General features: G+C 44.8%; 1 protein-coding gene across 7 annotated transcripts in view; it reads left to right on the top strand.

Annotated features, from left to right (window-relative positions):
- Nucleotides 1-14,973, top strand: part of LOC121579645 (dachshund homolog 2-like) — a 131,086-nt gene that overhangs the window by 105,805 nt on the left and 10,308 nt on the right. The window lies entirely within an intron of this gene.

The following is a 14,973-nucleotide window of genomic DNA, read 5'->3' as shown; positions in this document are numbered from 1 at the left end:
GTTAGTGTCCCCACTACAAAGCCCCTGAATCTGATAGTCTGGTGAGAAATGAGGCTCTAAGTCAACATAGAGAGAATCAATGAGAGCTATCTGGACAACACAACCCAGCGTCACTGAGACTTATTTGGGTCAGAATGACGGGCACACTCAGCCGGTGGCAGCGCGCGGAGCGGCATGGGAACATCACAGACAAGGGTTAAATAGTGCCCAGAGGCAGCGCCCACCGCCATGGTTACCGTAGCCACAGCACAGCCAAGTAAAGATGTGTCTCCCTGGCGAACCATTAATCTGAATCACAGCGTTTTACTAGTAGCCCCCCGACTCCCCGACTCCTTTCTTATGCAACAAGTTCCTATTATTAGGGAGCGCGGTGCAGGAACCCCCAAGCATCCATCACTGTCATGGAGAATTAGGCTGGAGGGAGGCCCAGGTAGGAACCTTCGAGTGGGGCTCACTAACGGGGGGAGAGTGGGTCTCCTGTGAGTTCAGAATAAAAGAGGCCTGTGTGTGTGCGCGGTGTGTGTGTGTGTGTGTGTGTGTGTGTGTGTGTGTGTGTGTGTGTGTACGTGTGTGTGTGTGTGTGTGTGCAGGGCCGGCACCATAACCGGCATAAGCGGTCGCTACTAGGGGGCCCGACAACTTATTTTATTTTATTTATTTTTTTGGGGGGGGGGACTCAGTCGGGTTCTCAACTTACAGTTGAGAGTTAGAATAGTAGAATACACAAGGTGCAATTTGGTTGTGCATCAGCAGTTTTTCTCTTGTTACGTCAGTCATTGACAGTCCCTCAATTAGCTTTTTTTGGGGGGATTGGTAAATTAGTCTAGCCACTATCAAATGTGTAGAATTGCAGGAAATTAGCTTTAAAATGGCAAAAATGTCCCTCCACCCTATGGCAAAATATGTAGAATTGCAGGAAATTAGCTGTACAACTGCACATTTTTATCTCCGCCCCATGGCAAAATGAGTACAATATCATGAAATGTGTTATAAAATTGCAGAAACTTCTCTCCGCCCCATGGCAAAATGTGTAGAATTGCGGCAAACAGTATTCTCTGTGGCCCATGGTAAAAGGTGAAGATGTTTTTTATCTCTGCCATCAAGAGGGGGGCCACTAAAAGGTTTTGCCCGTGAAACAACATTTAGCATAGGCCCCCAAAAGGTTAGGGCCGGCCCTGTGTCTGTGTGTGTGTGCAGGAACTGTGGGTTCTGTGTGTACAGTGAGGGAAAAAAGTATTTGATCCCCTGCTGATTTTGTACGTTTGCCCACTGACAAAGAAATGATCAGTCTATAATTTTAATGGTAGGTTTATTTGAACAGTGAGAGACAGAATAACAAACAAAACATCTGTCAAAAATGTTATGAATTGATTTGCATTTTAATGAGGGAAATAAGTATTTGACCCCTCTGCAAAACATGACTTAGTACTTGGTGGCAAAACCCTTTTTGGCAATCACTGAGGTCAGACGTTTCTTGTAGTTGGCCACCAGGTTTGCACAGGGATTTTGTCCCACTCCTCTTTGCAGATCTTCTCCAAGTCATTAAGGTTTCGAGGCTGACGTTTGGCAACTCAAACCTTCAGCTCCCTCCACAGATTTTCTATGGGATTAAGGTCTGGAGACTGGCTAGGCCACTCCAGGACCTTAATGTGCTTCTTCTTGAGCCACTCCTTTGTTGCCTTGGTCATGTGTTTTGGGTCATTGTCATGCTGGAATACCCATCCACGACCCATTTTCAATGCCCTGGCTGAGGGAAGGAGGTTCTCACCCAAGATTTGATGGTTCATGGCCCCGCCATCGTAATAATAATAAATAATAATAATAATGCCATTTAGCAGACGCTTTTATCCAAAGCGACTTACAGTCATGCGTGCATACATTTTTTGTGTATGGGTGGTCCCGGGGATCGAACCCACTACCTTGGTGTTACAAGCGCCGTGCTCTACCAGCTGAGCTACAGAGGACCACGTCCCTTTGATACGGTGAAGTTGTCCTGTCCCCTTAGCAGAATAACACCCCCAAAGCATAATGTTTCCACCTCCATGTTTGACGGTGGGGATTGTGTGCTTGGGGTCATAGGCAGCATTCCTCCTCCTCCAAACACGGCGAGTTTAGTTGATGCCAAAGAGCTCCATTTTGGTCTCATCTGACCACAACACTTTCACCCAGTTCTCCTCTGAATCATTCAGATGTTCATTGGCAAACTTCAGATGGGCCTGTATATGTGCTTTCTTGAGCAGGGGGACCTTGCGGGCGCTGCAGGATTTCAGTCCTTCACGGCGTAGTGTGTTACCAATTGTTTTCTTGGTAACTATGGTCCCAGCTGCCTTGAGATCATTGACAAGATCCTCCCGTGTAGTTCTGGGCTGATTCCTCACCGTTCTCATGATCATTGCAACTCCACGAGGTGAGATCTTGCATGGAGCCCCAGGCCGAGGAAGATTGACAGTTATTTTGTGTTTCTTCCATTTGCGAATAATCGCACCAACTGTTGTCACCTTCTCACCAAGCTGCTTGGCGATGGTCTTGTAGCCCATTCCAGCCTTGTGTAGGTCTACAATCTTGTCCCTGACATCCTTGGAGAGCTCTTTGGTCTTGGCCATGGTGGAGAGTTTGGAATCTAATTGATTGATTGCTTCTGTGGACAGGTGTCTTTTATACACGTAACAAGCTGAGATTAGGAGCACTCCCTTTAAGAGTGTGCTCCTAATCTAAACTCGTTACCTGTATAAAATACACCTGGGAGCCAGAAATCTTTCTGATTGAGAGGGGGTCACATACTTATTTCCCTCATTAAAATGCAAATCAATTTATAACATATTTGACATGCGTTTTTCTGTCTCTCACTGTTCAAATAAACCTACCATTAAAATTATAGACTGATAATTTCTTTGTCAGTGGGCAAACATACTAAATCAGCAGGGGATCAAATACTTTTTTCCCTCACTGTATGTTTGATACAAGCACGATGTGTGTAAATACATGTAGCAAAGACATCCCCCTGAGAGCCTTCCTAGGAGATTAGCTCATGTTCTGTATTTAGTCATAATAATACTAATACTACAATGAATGAACACACAGCCACTTCATAGCAGCGAGACCATGATCTCCTGATCATTGAGAAAGCATCTATCCCAGCTGCATCAGTAACAGAGGCCACCTTCACAAGCACATCCAGGGAAGCTCATTATGGAAATGTACACCCCTTCTTCGTCTCATTGGAACGAGTCTCTATCAACGTCACGGACGGTCCGTCTTAATTAATCACTTAATTAGGGCCTTAATTGAACATCTACGAAGCGTTTATTTATGAGGTTCGGTGCAAAGCGCTGGTGGCCAGGGTGTGTGTCTGTCAGTGGCCCGACGCGCACACACACACACATATACACACACACACACACACACACACACAAACACACAAACTGTGTATCCCATGGGCCAACACAGGGTGTGTCAGCATGTTTTAGTGTGTGACTGTGTGAGTGAGTGGGTGTTTACACGTTCGCATGGGTGTTTGTTTGTGTGTTGACGTGTACGTGGGCATGGTGACCGTTTTTCCGCTCCTCAGGTATGTTTGTGCCTGCTGCTGTATTATGGGTAAGGGAACCGGCAGATGGTAAGATCTAATGCACAGCACACACTACCACGATGAGACAGAGCAAAGATGCCTCCAGGCACTTTTAAAGAGATTCAATGTGCACCTGGCCTGTGACCATATTTTATTAATGTGTCTGGAACATAATCCACCCCAAACACCCCCACCCTCCTCCTCCTCCTCCTGCTCCTCCTTCCGCTGTTATTGTTTGGTAGAGAGCCGGCCTGTGATTTTCCAAAGGGAGAAGAGAAATAAGGCGGTTGAAAATAAATAGGGACTTGTAATAGCAGACAATATAGGTCAGTGACAGACACAGGGTCTCCGGGATTAGGCAGGGAGTCTCTCTCTCTCTTCCCCTCTCTCTTTATCTCTCTTTATCTCTCTTTATCTCTCTTTATCTCTCTCTCTCTCTCTCTCTCTCTCTCTCTCTCTCTCTCTTTATCGCTCTCTTTATCTCTCTCTTTATCTCTCTCTTTATCTCTGTCTCTGTCTCTCTCGCTCTCTCTCTCTCTCTCTCTCTCTCTCTCTCTCTCTCTCTCTCTCTCTCTCTCTCTTTATCTCTCTCTCTCTCTTTTTATCTCTGTCTCTCTCTCTCTCTCTCTCTCTCTCTCTCTCTCTCTCTCTCTCTCTCTCTCCCCCATCTCTTTATCTCTCTATCTCTCTCTCTCTCTCTTCCCCCATCTCTTTATCTTCTCTCTCTCTCTCTCTCTCTCTCTCTCTCTCTCTCTCTCTCTCTCTCTCTCTCTCTCTCTCTCTCTCTATGTCTCTCCTCTCTCGCTCTCTCTTTGTGTGGAGACATTCAAGCACACTCCCTCGCAAATTGTCTTTGTCTTTTAATAGAACCCATATGTGCTTTCATGCACAAACTGTGTATTCAGGTCTTAGACTGATACTTACCCATCAAGCACACTGACCGGCACTCTTTCTTTATATCACAGATAGCTAATGTTACACACTCAGGCATGCACAGTCCTAATACCCATCTTTATATACGGTCAGGTCCAAAATTATTGGCACCCTTGATTAAGATGCATAAAATAAATAAAAATACTGAGTTATGTTGTAGGTAAAAAAAAAAAAAAAACGACTATATTATTTTATACTAATACATTTGAAAATAATAAAGGGATTTTGTTTAACAAGTAATAAAAGCAAATATCAAAAAGATAGGGGTCAAAATGATTGTCACCCCTGTTTTCAATATCTTTTAATGCCTCCCCTTGCGAGGATAACGGCACTGAGCCTTTTTCTAAAATGTTTTATGAGATTGAGAACACATTGGGAGGGATCTTAGACCTTGATATCCTTCGTCTGCTCTGATGGACTGCCCTCCTCAATTAAAACCACAGGGATTCAATGGGGTTCAAGTCCGGAGACTGAGATGGCCATTGCAAAATGTTGATCTTGTGGTCAGTTTAAATCTTTATGGATTTTGATGTGTGCTTGAGGTTTGTGTCTTGCTGGAAGATCCACTTGCGGCAAAGTTTCAGCCTCCTGGCAGAGGCAACGAGGTATTTGACAAAAAGGTCCTGGTACTTGGTAAAGTTCATGATGCCGTTGACCTTAACAAGGGCCCAGGACCAGTGGAAGCATAAACACACATTTACATTAGTCATTTAGCAGACGCTCTTATCCAGAGCGACTTACAGTTAGTGCATTCATCTTAAGATAGCTAGGTGGGACAACCACATATCACAGGCATAGAAAATACATGTGTCTTCAATAACGTTACTATCAGTAAAGTCAGAGCTAGTAAGGGAGAAAAAAAAAGTCACACAAACAAAGAAATACTTCACATATCCCAGTGAAGCCCACCAATGGTTTAGTGACCTACAGTAGATATCCCCCCCCCACCCAGGGCAGAGCAGAGCATCATGGGCAGGCAGTCGGATAATGGGGCAGACAGCAGCATCTATGGTGGACTGGTGGAAGGCTCCATCCCTGAAGGAATGTGAGCTAACTGTTCTATATGACCTGGCTCCCCCTCTGGCTAATGCTGAGCTGAGCTTCAACAAACTAAGGCCAAGTTTAGTCCAAGCTCAGCCTTACATTGACTTAAGGATTCAGTCGGTCTCCTCTCATACTTTTCTCAATAGCCGCTATAACCAGCAGCATCCTGATTCCTGACACTTCCACACAACAGCCTTAAAGCTTATTACGTTTCATATTCTCTCTTTCCCCTTTCGTCCCGCTTGACCAAAGGCAATAGAGCCTTGTGAAGAGAGGGCTCCAATCTTTGAATAATGTTTGCATGGTGTGGGTTGTTGTGGCGGGAAGGGGACGGGTTGGGGCACCCATGCTAGACTGAGTCTGTATGATAAACAATGTGACACGGCGGTACATGTTGATGAATGGCCCAGCCTCCGGCACGGAGCACCTTTTTTCGGTGGGAGTCCATGGAGTGAACCCCCTCTCTCCAGCTCCATAAATCACTGGCTTTGCTGGTCAGTAGAGTGAGAGCCGGAGCACGGAGAAGAAGCAGTGGCGGACGGGTTTGCTGGGGGCAAGGTCTCTCCCCACCCCTCTCCTTCCCTCTCTCGCTCTCTCTCTCTCTCACTCTCTCTCTTCCGCCAGCACCAGGAGCGAAGGAGAGAGGAAGAGGAGGAATTACTCTAATGTTACTGCTGATTCTCTTTGATGTGAGGCATTTGAGAGTGCCCTCCATTCAGTCCCTAGCCCAGATAGTGCTCTGTATTCCCATCCTGAACAAGTTTTACATTTCCATACAAAAAAAGATTCTCAACATATTTGCAAAGTGAACATTATTGGACAATTACCTTGAAGCTGCAACATTCACATAGATTAACTTTCACACTTGTATTATTTAGCCCTCTTTTCATCCTTTCTATAATACTCACACCCTTTCTTTCTTTTCTTCTTTGTGTTGGGATATTTTTCTCTGGCAAAGGTGAAACAATTTCCCCTTGTGAGTAGGGCCGGGACGATACCAGTATCGCAATATTTTTTCTTCCATAGCAAAAAATGAAAACAAGAAGCATACCAAACTCTTTGGTCCTTTAAAAACCTGCTGTATGTAAAATATAGTGAGCTATAGCTTGGAAAAGAAATGCATGTGACTCAGTTCATCCGCTTTGTGTTTTGTTTCCTTGCCACGACAGTAACGAGTATCGCTATACTGCTATCGTCCCGGTCCTACTTGTGGTCCCCATTTTGTCTTTGTTCTTTTCATATCATGTTGTCATTCTCCTAGAACATTTTAGTACACATAGACGACGATCTTATACTTTACATGTATACTTTATTATAGAAAGAAGGAACAATGGTGTAGTAGATACTTAGAAGTTACATTTATCCAGAGGAAAATCATAGTATTACTGTAGTCCTTCTGAATGACAAATATCACTTATGGAAGTGGGGTCTCAGTCAAGAGGAATGTCTGGCATGAGGAAAGGTAAGTGTTCACTTATCAATCCAGCGCCCCACTCTAGATCTGTTTTCATCTGGCACGTCCAAGGAAACGGCTCAGGATGTACGTCCCTGTGTGTGAATGTACAGGAAGCATCAGGGTCCAGATGGGATCTGAGATCAGGCAGGTTCAGCCTCTGTGTTTATACCCACCTGTGCATCAGATTAAACACCCTGCTCAAGGACACACAGCCGTGTCCCACCTGGGAGGAGTGGAAACTGAGGCCTCATCGTCACCCGTCCACTTCCTGTCCCTCTTAGCAGAGCTGCACTGAGGCGTAGCTGGATGACGTGTGTTTTGTGTTAGTCCAGGCTGAATGGGCCGTAGAGTGAAGGCCTCAGTAGAAAGCACAGTGGACTCAGGACCGCTGCGCTGCAGCCAGTTTTCCACAAGGCAGATATGAGGCATCTGGTTACAATCAATGTTTCCCTCCGCCATTATGAAATTAGCTGTGCGGAAATGATTTGAAATGGCCTGTAATGATTTCTGATAGAAATGTGCAGCATTGTTTCGCTCTTTGAGATAAGCGAACCGGTAAATCAGTCAAAACAAATGCAAAGAGCCCCTTCACTGGGGGAGGAAAAATAAAAAAAAATCATTTTTGTTCCAAGCCAGGAGTCTGTACTTTAACTGCGTCGGCTTGGCTGCGTTTCAGAACTGATAGCTTCTTAACTTCTTGGCGACAGATGTGGTTATTCTTTGCGAACGCAAAGGATGAATAAATAAATATGCGTCAGAAGCTCACACTGCCTTTTTTTAAAGAGCTCCGTCCTCTTATCTTGTTGGGGCCTATTTGTTTATGTGGAAACACTTCCCTGTAATGTGCAGAAGGGACCATCCGCACAGGCGGCTTTGAAGGCCCTTTTGGATCATTAGGCTGATTGCGGTTCTAAGTGAGTTTGTGATGGTTTAATTAAACCCCAGCTTTAAGCTGTGGGCCTCTTCAGTCTTCAGTAGCCAGTTAGTTAATGTATACACACACATGCAACTTATCTGCTTCTCTGTCTCAAGATGGATACATAAATAAGTACTGTGCTGTGCCTCCAGACCACAGACGTTTGTGTTTGTGGATAGCAGAGTGAGCCATTACAATCGCTGGTTAATTTAGGGCAAGGTTGTTAGCGATTGAAAGTCACCCGACTCACCAGCACTCTTGGCTGAGTGGCTGGGTAATAAATTATCCCACTCGTTCCTGTCAGAGGGGGGGGGGGGAGGGGACAGACAGGTGGTGGTTCTGCTCTGGTTCTGGGGGTAGATAGGTGGGTGGGTACCCACTCAGACTGAACCTGTTACTGTTACCTGGGATGTGTTCTCTCTCTGTGTCCAAGTGAGGCATCCGGGCAGGAAGGTAGAGTTGGCAGTGTTAGTGTCAAGGCAGAATGCTGTTATTCCTACTCCCACACACGTGGTGCATCCCAGCCAGGGGACCATGGTGCTGCCTCCCACTCCCTAGGCCTAGGCCACTGCTGCTTGGACACATACACACTAACTGCAGAGGGTTTGGTTAGAGGCCAAACACCTTTATGATATGAAAATTGAAGTCTGAAATTGAAGTTGAAAGGATTTTTGTGCTGGATATATAATCAATGCACATTTCCAACCTCTAGGAATAAACTGTTAGTGATGGTTTGTATAGTCTCTCTCTCTCTCTCTCTCTCTCTCTCTCTCTCTCTCTCTCTCTCTCTCTCTCTCTCTCTCTCTCTCTCTCTCTCTCTCTCTCTCTCTCTCTCTCTCTCTCTCTCTCTCTCTCTCTCTCTCTCTCTCTCTACCTCTCTCTCTTTCTACCTCTCTCTCCCTCTCCCTCTACCTCTCTCGCTCTCTCTCTCTCTCTCTCTCTCTCTCTCTCTCTCTCTCTCTCTCTCTCTCTCTCTCTCTCTCTGTGTCTGTCTGTCTGTCTGTCTGTTCTTCATCTCTCCTGGTCCAGAGAAGTGTTGACCCAGTATCTCTCTCACTTAATATTCCTCATATCACTACTCAAAGGCTAATTGGGGGAAGAGATACCTCATTAAGGTTCATTTCATCTATGAATATTAATTAGCTGGAGGTTGGCGCATTAAGCAAGAAAACACACAGAGCCTCTCATCCCTTTGAACATGTTTAGTTATATATTTACCTGCACACTTCCTGTTTATATTTGTCCAACTAAATAGCTGTCTCCCCTTTTATTTCATCAGACACAAGTTTTGAAGTGGGAATTCCCACATGAGTTCTGTGAATTATACCAAACTTTTCCTTAAATCAATCTTTTTCCATAATGTAATGGACACATAGGTGCTCTGTGATGTTGTGCTGTGTGCGTTCACAGCAGTCCTTACAGACCAGAATGCTAGCTAGCTACCTTCAGGGCAGAGATCAATGCAGTGCCAGCTTTATGGGCCTGACTGCAGCTCACAGACGGCACTCAGCGCTAATTTACATTCCTTCAATTCTCTATCTTTAGTGCTTTAGCAATTTAGTATACGTCGACTTCCATGTATGGCAGTTAAAATATAATAAATGGACCCCCACGCACACTTCCCCGGCCCTGTTCTTTAGTCTAACTTTTATTGTCATGCTTTCATCTTCGGAAAATAATGAACATTGGCCATTCCTTCTTGACTTGGTTAAGCTCATTAAGTTCACCTTGTTTTTTTTTTGTTATTCCGTTGTGAGCCTGGTTTTAATGCACTCCCAGACTGTTCTCAATCCAGCCTGTCGTTCAAGGGGTTTGTCTGGTTTAAAGTCAGGGGGAAAATGTGGCCTTTAGGATTATTTGGAAGTAGTGGAGTAGATTAATAGGTTAGACCCCAGGGGTGATGGGGGTCAAGGGGACGGGAGGAAGTAGAGCTCATACAGTACTTGGTTCTAAGGGTGCTGCACCCACAGAAGTGGCCATCTATAGCCAGCATGTCACACAGTTGTCATGGCACATCCTTGAAAACTAGTTACATTTTTTTAAAGGGGCAATCTGTAGTTGCTGCATCCATTTTTGGACTTATAAACTAATGATACAGTTGAAGTCAGAAGTTTACATACACCTAGGTTGGAGTCATTAAAACTCATTTTTCAACCACTCCACACATTTCTTGTTAACAAACTATAGTTTTGGCAAGTCGGTTAGGACATCTACTTTGTGCGTGACACAAGTAATTTTTCCAACAATTGTTTACAGACAGATTTTTTCACTTATAATTCACTGTATCCCAATTCCAGTGGGTCAGAAGTTTACATACACTAAGTTGACTGTGCCTTTAAACAGCTTGGAAAATTCCAGAAAATGATGTCATGGCTTTAGAAGCTTCTGATAGGCTAATTGACATCATTTGAGTCAATTGGAGGTGTACCTGTGGATGTATTTCAAGGCCTACCTTCAAACTCAATGCCTCTTTGCTTGACATCATGGGAAAATCTAAAGAAATCAGCCAAGACCTCAGAAAAAATATTGTAGACCTCCACAAGTCTGGTTCATCCTTGGGAGCAATTTCCAAACGCCTGAAGGTACTACGTTCATCTGTACAAACAATAGTACGCAAGTATAAACACCATGGGACCACGCAGCTGTCATACCGCTCAGGAAGGAGACGCGTTCTGTCTCCTAGAGATGAACGTACTTTGGTGCGAAAAGTGCAAATCAATCCCAGAACAACAGCAAAGGACCTTGTGAGATGCTGGAGGAAACAGGTACAAAAGTATCTATATCCACAGTAAAACGAGTCCTATATCGACATAACCTGAAAGGCCGCTCAGCAAGGAAGAAGCCACTGCTCCAAAACCGCCATAAAAAAGCCAGACTACGGTTTGCAACTGCACATGGGGACAAAGATCGTACTTTTTGGAGAAATGTCCTCTGGTCTGATGAAACAAAAATAGAACTGTTTGGCCATAATAACCATCGTTATGTTTGGAGGAAAAAGGGGGATGCTTGCAAGCCGAAGAACACCATCCCAACCGTGAAGCACAGGGGTGGCAGCATCATGCTGTGGGGGTGCTTTGCTGCAGGAAGCGTGTGCGAGCAAGGAGGCCTACAAACCTGACTCAGTTACACCAGCTCTGTCAGGAGGAATGGGCCAAAATTCACCCAACTTATTGTGGGAAGTTTGTGGAAGGCTACCCGAAACGTTGGACCCAACTTAATCAATTTAAAGGCAATGCTACCAAATACTAATTGAGTGTATGTCAACTTCTGACCCACTGGGAATGTGATGAAAGAAATAAAAGCTGAAATAAATCATTCTCTCTACTATTATTCTGACATTTCACATTCTCAAAATAAAGTGGTGATCCTAACTGACCTAAAACAGGGAATTGTTACTTGGATTAAATGTCAGGAATTGTGAAAAACTGAGTTTAAATATATTTGGCTAAGGTGTATGTAAACTTCCGACTTCAACTGTATGTACCCATTGATTCTTGAAAAATATTACTTATAAATGCCTCATGAGCTTAGTTCAACTGTCGTACCCCGCCAGAACCCACAATATAAGCTTGTTTTACTCCAATGTTTGTAAAAAACAGCATCAAAACATGTTTAAAACTATCATTTTGATATCATGGATGGTCAGTCCTCGTATCCGTAGCTCTGTCTATGAATTTGAGGTGGTTACATTTCTCCAACCCCATCCCTAAGCTTTATACCAAAAGAGGGGCGGGGAAGATGCTTTTTTATTGTTTCAACAGCTAATTGCCACTTAAATGTATTAGATGAAATATAGAAAAATCACACCAGATTTGTAAAATGTCTCATTACATCATCTCACATCTCTTCCTAATTGGTCATTGGCAAAAGCAGACATTGTTGACATACTGTAGTCTACAGTGTGAATGTTTGAACATATATTTCCAATTCCAGAACAGTAAAAGCTCCAGCAGAAGCAGGTGTGTGTGTGTGTGTGTGTGTGTGTGTCGATCCGATCCGAGCAGAGCCACCCCTGGAGTCTCTTCCTCCTGCCAATACTCTGAGTCCTGTTTGATTGGAGTATTTCTCTGAGAGCACTATAAATATCATCAAGACATTTGGTTCCCAGAGCTTTATGGCTCCCTGGGTGCCTGTTGTCAAAACCTGCCATCTTGTTGGGAATAAATAGATAGTTGGCAGGGAAGAGACCCATCTCCCTTCCTGCCCCTCCTGTGAGTTGTGCTTCATCACGACTGCTTGGTGCGTTGCAGGGCGTGGTGTGGGGGGGGGGGATCTGTTCTCCCTCTCTCTGCCACTCTTTGCTCTGCCAGCTGCTGGAGACTGATCCTGGGTTTGTGATACACGTAAGTGCTGCTGGGGGAGTGGACTGACTGAATAGCCGCTGTGCATTTATCAGTCCACCTAAAGACTGGCAACACACCCCTCCTGCTCCCACCTACCCCAGTGAAACACAGTGGAGCCTCTGTGCTGGAGAGGAGACTGAAGGGTTATTTTGCCTTGAGTTGCCAGGTGCTTACCAGTTTTGGGGAAAAGAGGATGGAACACAAGGGGGTGCCATTGAGATAAAGTGACGGGCAGAGGGAGAGAGTGGACAAAGAGCCAGGTTTACTTTTCAATACATCTTAAATTTTTTCTTTATTATTTGAATGTCATTTAGATACAGGAAATACATTGGCATATTGGGCCCAGGTCTGGTCTACATAGAGATTAGTGAGGCTCCAAACCAGACAGTGTAAGGATGTAGAGAATGTACTTCTCTAGAAAGAGCACAGTGCAGCCCACAGAGCAACAGAAGAAGATGGAGCAGGCCAGGGAAGTGGGTCACCTGTTCTAACACTAGGACTCCTGCTGTATCCCGCGTCCTGCTACAGTCATTATTATGCATTTGATATAATTAACACGTGTTCCAAAATGTGTAAATATGTACCTGACATGAAACTCCCAAACCCTAATTATTCCTTTTCTGTCTGTCTTTTGATATCCAACTTGGTCGTCATTATAATTATTTACCTGCCTTGATCCTATGTAAATGTCGCAGTGAGGCCTCCCTCTCTCTCTGCCTGACGTTTGTTTAGGCCTGACAATCACATGGTACCCACCAGGGCTGGCCTAAATCACCATCTAATTGGCTGCTATTGAATATTCAGCAGACAGCTCTGCTACACATGTAGTGAAGTGAATAAACAAGTACATCACATGGAGGCAAATAGCACCGGGGGAGTCGGAGAAAATATGCTGCTGGGGGTAAATTGGGCCGGAGTATGGAGAGTGTGTAGATGGAATATTGCTGTAGATGCTTTATAGGTTTTTCTCCTCCATGCCTATCCTTGCCTGGGCATCTGTTCACCCATATGGTGGTATGGATGGAGGAGCCACTTCTGGTAAGACTGGCTGAGCAAGGTTCTCAGTGGTGTTCCATTCACATCTGGGACAGAGGCGTTCTATAAATGACAAAGTCCTAAGAGCGCCACTGTGACAGCTCTTAGGGCTTGCAGGTAAAGAACTCAGTCTTCTGAAGCAGAACACTGTAGCATTCTTTCCCTGTTTTAACCTTTTCCCTTCCTTTCCCCATTAGAGTTGTTTTCCTCTTTCTGCTGAGAGCTTTGCAATGAGAGTTGATGGATTCAGCCCGCCTTTCAAATAGCTCTCCTTTTGTTGAAACCTCTGAAACCTCCTGTTTTTTTTATTCTTTTCAGAAACATTACATTGTCTTTATTTTTAGGGGTAGCAAATAAAAGGCTTGATTGTTAAATAATTGATTGATTCATGCGGTGGGTTAAAAGGAAACAGCACTTCCCCCTCTTTTTGTTAGTTTATTTATTTATTTGTTTGCTCTGTGTGTTGAGAGGGGGGTGGTAAGTGGCAGGTTCTGAAGCCATGTCATTGGTTCATCATGGTCCTTCAAAGAAAACTGACTCCCAGTCAAGTGTTGTGATTCCATTTCCCTTCAAGTACAGTAGCTGTTTCGCACCTCTCTAATGCTACAGCACAGTCGGGCTGAACGCTGTTCATGTTCTCCAAGTGGGGGACATGTGCGTGCACACACACACACACACACACACACACACACCGTACGCACAGAGAACACTGTAGGCGGCATACACACCCTGCATCATTACTTGTGCGCATTACAGTGACCTGAGACAGAACCAGTGCACTTTGTAAATGTCACGGGCCAGCCTTCTCCCCCTCTTTGCCCACAGAATAAAATGAATTGAATTGTGTGCTATCAGCAGCAGCAGCAAGATAAATCTGTCGTTTAAAAGAGAGTAGTAATTAGGTGTGGAGAGCCTACTGGAGGGAGGGAGGGAGGGAGGGAGGGAGGGAGGGAGGGAGGGAGGGAGGGAGGGAGGGAGGGGCTGGGGCACACTGTAGAGTACAGAGATGCTTTTAGGAGGAACCAGCGTAATGGATCATACGGGCCAGATTTCTGTATTTTGAAAGTTACATATCTTGAAAACTTGATTGCTGACATGCAAAACATTTTGGGACTATATCAACAATGGACTACTGAAACAAATACCAAAAGATACAGTAGTTTTGGGGTGGAGTTTTCTTTTAATGCAGGGGACCAGTGAGGCTCTGTGACAGGGGTGCAGATGAGCTGTTAATCAGTCCTATAGAGGGCCAGGCGTGGGGGTGAGGAGGGCAGGGGGGAGACAGAGCCTCTGACCAGGTCCATTACAAAGGCCAAAGATGTGAACTGATGCTCTGTTGCCAGATGCCATTTCTGAACTCTGAGAATCTTCCCTCTGATTCTCAGTTTATCTAACGATTCACCTCGCACCTCTCGCTCTCTTTTCTTCCCTCTTTCCCCCTTTCTTTTCCTATCACTCTCTATATATGTCTCTTTTAACACACACACACACACACACACACACACTCACACACACACACTCTTCTCCGCTTCACACTATATCTGTGTGACCTTGATCTGCGAACCACTTTCAGTCGGTACGAAAAACTTAATCACAGACTGTCAAACCGTTGGGGGGGGGAGGAGGGGAATTATTCTCTTTTTTTTCCACCTCTCTCTCCCCACCTCTCTCTCCCTCA

Source organism: Coregonus clupeaformis, chromosome 13, assembly GCF_020615455.1.
Source record: "Coregonus clupeaformis isolate EN_2021a chromosome 13, ASM2061545v1, whole genome shotgun sequence".
NCBI classification, from domain to species: Eukaryota; Metazoa; Chordata; class Actinopteri; order Salmoniformes; family Salmonidae; genus Coregonus; species Coregonus clupeaformis.
This window is presented reverse-complemented; position numbering and strand designations above follow the sequence as displayed.